The following is an 8,700-nucleotide window of genomic DNA, read 5'->3' on the forward strand; positions in this document are numbered from 1 at the left end:
AAGAACCTGAGCATTGATATCTAGGAGGAAATTCAAGAGTAATCTTGAATGTCTATAAAATATAATAGAAATGATTTAACATGTAAATTATTTAAATAGTTTACCCTGGCACAGAGACTTTCAGTAGCTGCCACAGTACAAATGCTCACCAAGCTCCAGGTAAAATGTTATCATCACGTTGAACAAGCATGAATCTTGGAATGAAATTACAAAGCCATTTTATGTCACCTTTCATTGTTTTTACCCATTTATTTAGTGAGGGTTTGTCTTCTCCCACCCCTATAGAAAATTCAGGCACATCTCAGACATTCTTAATAATTTTTCAGTGATAAAATATTGTTTCAACTTCAGAATGGAAATGTCCATTTTGTGTGTTCAAAATTGCAAACGTCTGTAAAATTAAGGCTTCTGCTCATGCTCACTTCAGCAGCACACATACCAGAATTGGAACGATACAGAGAAGGTCAGCATGGCCCCTGTGCAAGGATAACACGCAAATTCATGAAGCATTCCATATTTCCAATGGGTGATGGGCATTGAGGAGGGCACTTGTTGGGATGAGCACTGGGTGTTGTATATAAGCGATAAACCATGGGAATCTACTCCTAAAACCAAAAGCATACTGTACACACTGTATGTTAGCCAATTTGACAATAAATTATATTAAAAAATAAAGGAAACACATATCTTAAAAAAATTAAAGCTACTGCTATCTCCCCAACCCCTTCTTTCCCCCACATCTCTATAAAAGCCTGGCACAAGGGAAGAAGGCTGGCCTCTGGTCTCTTTCCCCACCACTGTTTTATCCTTCAACACAATCTGTTAACTAAAGTTTCTGACTTCTTTGGGTTGAAACATGAGGCATAAAGAGAGGAAAAGAGTTAAGGAAAGTTTTTACTGGAACAATGGCTTTTCTCCAGACGTGGCAGATGTCTGAACTGACTATTTCTCCCATGGTGCTCTCAGGGAATCTGTGAGTTGCCACCTGCAGTTCCCTTGATCTCTGTTCTAGTTGGTCTGGTCACCTATTCTATTTTTACCCTCTGAAAATTGGGTGATACCTTCAGTTCATCACTGCTGATGATTATTTGCACCTCCAGGCAACCCTCTGACTCTTCCCCTGCTTTATCTTACCCATCACTGGTCCATGAGAAACAGTCATGCATTCTTCCCCTGATCTGTGTTGGGAGTGCAGACTCAGTACAGTCACTTCTATGTCTCTTGTATATAGCTAATTAAGGCTATGTCTTACACTATCCATTGCTCAGCCAGGAATCAGACAACAGACCAGTGTGTGTGTGTGTGTGTGTTAACTCTGAGTGGTCCTGGTGAAGCCCCTTTCATGGGCACAAGGTGAAGGACAGGTACAATCTACCCCTTCCCTTGAGATGGGTAGGAGAGCTCAGTGTCCACCAGCAACCTTTTCCAAAATCCTCTTTACAACGTCTTTTTTATTTAAATCCTCAGTTCGTTTAAATCTGCTTGTTGTGGATGAGGATCTGAGAACTGTCATAACCATCTAACCTCTTTTCAAACACTCCTTCCTGTGAATTCTCCATTATAAATTGTTATGCTTACTTTGGTGTTTGATACCTATTTGTTCACATCCTAGGAGAAAATTCCACTGTAAAATACCATCACTTAAAGCAATTCATTTCTTGGGGCGCCTGGGTGGCTCAGTCAGTTAAGCGTCCGACTTCGGCTCAGGTCACGATCTCACAGTCTGTGAGTTCGAGCCCCGCGTTGGGCTCTGGGCTGATGGCTCAGAGCCTGGAGCCTGCTTCCGATTCTGTGTCTCCCTCTCTCTCTGCCCCTCCCCCGTTCATGCTCTGTCTCTCTCTGTCTCAAAAATAAATAAAAACGTTAAAAAAAAGCAATTCATTTCTAAAATCACTAATTCTTACCCAATTCTATGCCTCAATTCTTGATCCGTTCTCTCAACTTCTCTAGTTGAGAGAACTAGAGTTCACTGTTTAAAGTATAATTAAATTCTCAACCACTTCAAATAAATGTATATTTCTTTCAGACAGTTCATGACATTATAACTATGATTTCTAGGTCTTAGCTTCATTTATTTATTCATTCATGTAAAATATTTCCCCCCCAGGTCATCCTATGTGCAAGTCACAATGCTGACCATCAGGACATCAAGGGTCATTAGACTATAACCCAGACACAAAGAGATAACACAACTGTTAAAATTATGAGAAGAGTATTTGAGAGAAACTCAAGTCACACAGAAGGAACAGGAGTTACTAGAGGAGAGGATGCATGAACAGAATCTTCAAAGAGCAGTAGAAGTTGGGGAGTAGAGAGCCATTCCTGAGAAAACAGGAAACATACAAGTCAAAGTAGAGAGGCAAGAGAAGGGATGGAATAATGATTAGCCAAGGATGGTTCAGTATGCATGGAACACATGGGGTGTAAGGCAGGCCATGTTGATCAATGAACTGAATAAGTATACCAAGGGTACGTCTTATAGGAGTTTTCATGCCTGTTAAAGTTCAAAATTTATGTTGAAGGCAATTGGAAACACCACTTTCTAAGCAAAAGTGTTCTGTATTTCTAAATCTGTATTAAGATTTAGATTTTAGAAAAATCATTCTAACTGAAGGGCTACTAAAAATTAGGAGGGTAATGAAATATACTATGACAAAGCATTGACGTTCTCCAAAGCCAGACATTACAACAGGAAAAAGGGGGGTGCTGAAAAGATATTCATCTTTGCAAAAAAAAAAAAAATCAAGAAAGCAAATTAAAAATGAGATATTACTTTTTATTCATAAGATGAAAATTCTGTAATGTCAACTATGATGAGTGTTAGGAAATAATCTCTTAAGGGCTATGGGGGTACAAGTTGTTAGAGCCATTTTAGAAGACAATTTGGTAGTACCCACTAAAACTGAAAATGTACATACCCTATGACTCAGCAGACCCTCTTCTAAATGTTTTGTATCACAAGCACTCATGTGTGTACAAGAAAGTAGCACAAGGATGTTCAGAACTGCATTATGTGGGACAGTAAAACCGTGGAAACTATTGTAAAGAGATGCTTTGAGATACAAATAGGATATTTCCTTTTTTCCTAGAACTAAAGTACACAACTGAGAACCAAAGACATTAAGCGCCTTGCACTGTCTAAGTACAGAGAACTGCCCAATAGAGGGTGCCAGCCCTCTCCCCCTGGAGCCAACACAGAGACAACAGGTCAGTAGAACAGACATGTGACACCCCCTCCCACCCCATGGCCATATAAAAAGAACTGGGAGGAAGAGGTTCTTCCAGTTCCCATACCCACAAAAAGAAAGGCCCTGAGAATCTCTGGGGACTGTCAACAAGAAAGGGAGACTGATATTTTATCTCTGGATAGATTTCTGCTTAGTCACCAGAGAGTCCCCACTCCAGCTGTCAGGGACACAAGGGATGGATGGACAGCACAGAAAGGTAGCCCACTGGGGGCAAGGACAATCCACTCCAGTCCACATTCCTGCAAGTCTAGAAAGCAGATCCTACTTTAGCTCACTAGACTCAGAGTCCAGGGCCACAGATGGGAAGGAGGTGGAGCCCCGTCTGCAGACTGCTACAGTGTGAAACCATAGAGGTGTGCTCTGAGCTTTACTGTCAGAGGCTGCTACCACTTTCCACTATGAAATCAACGAGCTGGGAAAGTGCTTACAATCGACCCAAGAGAGAATCTCCATCTTAAACAGATGATGTGTTTTATCCCCCTCTCTCCTTTTAGCCAATACCAGGAGAGAGAAGAAGGAAAATGAAAAATGGGGGCAACGTGGAGGATGAGGGTTCATGGGCAATCTACTCTGCCTCCCTCTGCCCAGTCTAAATGCTTAGAGCCACATGCTGGTCTGAGTGCAGTGGGAAGGGATATTGCTTTGAATAGAATATGAGATTACGGTGATAAAATGTACATTACTGAGTCTTAAAGAACTGAAGTGTAACTGGTTTAATAACAGAATGGGACTTCACTGGCTCAAATGAGCTGTCATTAAGGGATCCCACTACTCAGCAGGAGGGAGCAGAAGGAAGCTTGACAGAGCACTGCTATTGTAGTTATTGGAAAAAAAAAAATTCTCATATACCCAGGGCTGAGACTTCTTTTTAAATAATTATACAAACTAAATGTCTAACACCAAGAGAAAGGATAAATCTATATGTACATACACTGTGACTTCAGTAGTTCAAAGGAATGAAGTAGCTCAAAATTATCAATACAGATAGTTCAGAAACACGTTGGCTGAAAAAAAGAGGTGAAAAACAGTACAGACACGAAACCACATTACACACTTTCCATGGACAGAGATATAGATATATAGATACAGAATGTAATTTTTGGAAGAAGACTCTTTAAACACATGCTAGTTCTTAGGGAAAAGAAATATATAAATACCGAAAGGTCAAAGTCAAGACAATGTACTTTCTTTATTAAAAGGAGGCAATGTATTCAAACACTACTTATGTAACCCAAACAACTTATGAAAAGATAAATTTTACTAAAATCTAAACAAGGGTTAATTCTGTGTGATGGATACTTGAATAACTTATTTTCTTCCATGCATTTTTTTATATTTTAAAATAACTTTACCCTCTTACAAAGTAAGAGAAAATAACAGGAAAATCAATTCATAAGAAATTTTAAAAAATCAACATGAAAAATGATCATCAATCTCATTCGAGTTACATAAATTCTAATAAAAATAATGAGGCATTATTTCCTAAAATATTTATTTAATTATAATAATCAACGTGCTCATATATAGCAGGTAGGTGTTTATATTGTCATGTTCCTCTGGAAGGAATTTGGCAAGATGTATAATGAGCCCTTTCTTTAGAAAGTTTATGACAATGTATGGATAAAGCATTTTCAAAAGATTATTTAGTAAAATGTTAACTGTGTTAATCTTGGAGTCTTGGGATTTCGGATGAGAGTTATTTGTCTGGATGTTTTTCTTTGTATATGCATGTGCTATTTATATCATAAACATATACACATATGTACACACATCTTTAAATTTTCTACTCTTTCATTTAGTAATTCTACAAGTAGGAATCTATTGTAAAGAAATAAGAAGAGACTTCCTCAAGATTTAGTGCAAAGATATCCATGGCAACACTATTCATAACTGGTAAAAATTGGAAACAACCTCCACGCTCAACAATAAGAGAATGTTTAAATACACTATAAAACAACCATACGATAGAATAGAAAGTAGACTTTTATAAAAATGATGTTTTCAAAACACACTGAATTGCATGTAGGGAATTCTTAGGATACAGGGTTGTGAGAAATAGAAAAAGGAAGACAAATTGGGATGAATTACCAGTAGTCGCAGGAGCCTAACCAACCTTGAAATCGACACATTTGTGGAGGCACGAACCAGCCTGGCTGTACGATTTTTCTCGGCTAGGATTCAGCACTCTAATCACACAAGCACACAAGACAGGCGCCCTCTGGAAAGCTAATTCTGTGACAAATGTAATGAACTCTGGGTTTTCCAGGGCTTTAAGTTTCAGTTTACAATCACCCTTGCCTTATAAGCACCATATTCTCAATCACCGGAAGGTCCAGAAGGTGCTCTTCCCTTGGAGATCCTCTGTCAGCAAACTTCTGCTGTCACATGCAGAAGGAATAAGCCATTGGTGTCTGCAGGACAAAGCTTATGGTTGAGGGTAAATGGGAAGAACTTTGAGAGTGCTCTGATTCAACCCCTTACAGTCTGCTTGGAAGAGATCTCCTAGGATCACTACTACCTGAGTATTCTGGAACACGAGATCCAAGACCAAATCCCTCACCTGTTCCTCCATGCCAGTGTTCAAGCAGACCATTAAAGTCCCTGCAACTTCATGGTCTTATTTGCTGTTTTGGTTGTTTGGGTAGCCTTTTATCTGGATTTATACCTCAACAGAAATAGACATGTATGCTAAAGATATATTGGGTTAGATGGAGGATTGTCTGGAAACATTTGAATTTCGTGAATCCAAGGGGTTATGAAAACTATAAACTTTGAAATCAAACCTCCTCCACTCCCTTTAAATGACTGACATAGTAGCCACAACCACCAAACAGCGGTTTAAGCCAGCCACAAATAAATGTCTCTGGATGAATCTTTTAAGGGACACTTGGGTGCCTCAGTCAGTTGAGCATCCGACTCTTAGTTTTGGCTCAGGACATGATCTCAAGGTTTGTGTGTTCCAGCCCTACATCAGGCTCCACACTGACAGTTTGGAGCCTGCTTGGGATTCTCAATCTCTCTTTGCCTCCTCTCTGCTCACATGGGCTCTCTCTCTCAAAATAAATAAATAAACACTTAAAAGCATATTATGCTCAGACTTCACCCTCAAGGATTCTGATTCCAAATTCTGTGAGGAAAATGTTTTAATACAGTTGTGTTAATAATGGCTAATCTAGTCTCCTCACAGAATTTCTCCCTTAGAGAGGATGCACAGCCATTTTCCAGATGTTCCACTTTTTGAGCTCTTTTAACACTTTAGTCTTGCAGCAATGCTCCCAACTGGGTCCTAGTGGTTTATGAACCATTTTAAGGACCTCTAGATTTTGGTCTACTTCTCACACCTCAGGGTTTAAACATAGTATTAGCAGAACACCTCAGGTGCTTAAATATCACTTCATATGCCATAACCTCTTTGATATGACTCTATTGATAATAACTTGTTCCTCACATAAATAAGCATCAGTCAATGGCACCCATGCCTCTCTGGATTTGGTACCCTTTCTTGACTCTATATTTTATTTTATTTTTTAAATTTTATTTATTTTGAGAGAGAGAGAGACAGAGAGAGAGAGAAAGAAAGAGAGAGAGAATCCCAAGCCGGGTCTGTATCATCAACACAGAGCCCAAGGCAGAGCTTGAACTCATGAACAATGAGATCATGACCCAAGCCAAAATCAAGAGTTGGATGGTTAACCAACTGAGGCACCTGGGTACCCCGACTCCATATTAAATTTTTTTAACATTTATTTATTTTTTAGAGACACAGAGAGGCAGAGCATGAGCAGGAGAGGGGGAGAGAGAGAGAGAGATACAAAATCTGAAGCAGGCTCCAGGCTCTGAGCTGTTTGTTAGCACAGAGCCCAACATGGAGCTCGAACTCATGAGCTGCAAGACCATGACCTGAGGTGAAGTTGGATGCTCAACTGACTGAGCCACCCAGGTGCCCCCGGCTCCATATTTTAGATATCAAACTTACAAAACACTATGGAGATTATGCACAAGGCTCTGTTTACAAAAAGATATTCTAACTCATGCTTACTCAAACATGTAGCTTCTTGAATATCCATATTCATCACTTCATTCTCTTGACTCCCCAAGTTACTATGCAGCCTGAACTGCCATTTCCACATGAGTTACTTTAGCTTAATACACATTCCAGTATTACCCAATTCACAGCATTGGCCTTGCTTTTGTCACTGTTTTAAGATAATGAGCATTCCATCGTGTTTGTAGGCTAAAGTGAAGAAGCTAGTGGAAGAAGACAGAATGTAGAATAAGACCATAGAGGAAATATTGATGAGGCTAGATTCCTTTAGAGGTGGGGTAGGATGAGACCTTGAATAAAAGATGATAGAACTGGTATCAGACAGTATTTAAAATAGATCACACTGAGAAAAACATTGTTTGAGCCTAGAATCTTGTATCTCCAAATTATGTCCTGGGATGTTTGCTCAACACCAACTTTTTCCATTATATCTCAAGAAATATAAAGAGACCCACCTTCATCAATATTCCCTCTATTTTCTGATTCTGTATCCTCTCTTTCTCCACAAGATCCTTCACCAAAGCCAAAATTCATGTTCAAATTATTATTTTAAAAAACAACACAAAGCATAGAAAGGACAAAGATGCATCTTGACTAATATTCAGGCAAATGCACGTAGTTAATTTCTATGAGGTTTTGATTTGAAAGCTCAGCACAGAAGCCTGTTTGGCTACACTTGTACTCCGTATAATATTTTTGCTTGGCTAAAGACGTGTCTGGAATCTTGAAGCCAAACAGATTGACCCCCCCCCCCTTTTGTTCCAATCTCCATAAATTCTTGCCTGAACTCCAAGCCTCCTTGTCATAACAATGATAAGAGTGGTCCAAGGAGAACATGTAGCCAAGGAGAAGAGATGAGCACAGGAGTACAAGAGATTGTACCAATGTCTAGAGCACAGGTGATTTGGGCTTCATGTCACAAGATTTTGTAATGTGAGAGGAAGCTTCCAAAGCTTTGCTGGAAAAATTCAGGTGGAGCAAAGGAAGAGCCCAAGAGAAAGAAAGATAGATGGCACAGTCTTCATCCAAGAATTTCTGCCAGAGGAAGGTAGACACATAGAGAAACAAAGACTTAAACCTGGGTTTTCCTTTGAAGACTCCAGGAAACGAGAGATACAGTTACTTATATTCTTCCTATGAAAACTTGATTCTTAAACAAAAACAAAAACAAACAAAAAAACAAACCTATAGCCTGATGAGTTTCTTGGAATTGATCACTGAAAGCATCATTTTTTTCTCCAAAGGAGCTGTTGTTAGCTAACTAGCAGAAGTTTACAGGTGGTTGTTAACCTTTTCTTTTGACATACTAGAAAAAGAAATAAGTTTAGGTGAGACTATTAGTAAAAGTTAAAGTCATTGGTATAGCTCTTAGAATGAGTTTGCAAATAGGTCTTAACTCTAAATTCT

The 8,700-nt window shown here is 39.1% G+C and overlaps 1 non-coding gene across 1 annotated transcript; it reads left to right on the forward strand.

Annotated features, from left to right (window-relative positions):
- The first annotated feature begins 414 nt into the window (after positions 1–414).
- On the forward strand, positions 415–521 carry LOC132688717 (U6 spliceosomal RNA). Its single transcript, XR_009614686.1, has one exon. It is a non-coding gene; the product is annotated as a U6 spliceosomal RNA (small nuclear RNA).
- The last annotated feature ends 8,179 nt before the right edge of the window (positions 522–8,700 follow it).

This window comes from Panthera onca, chromosome E1 (assembly GCF_046562875.1).
Source record: "Panthera onca isolate mPanOnc1 chromosome E1, mPanOnc1 haplotype 2, whole genome shotgun sequence".
NCBI lineage: Eukaryota > Metazoa > Chordata > Mammalia > Carnivora > Felidae > Panthera > Panthera onca.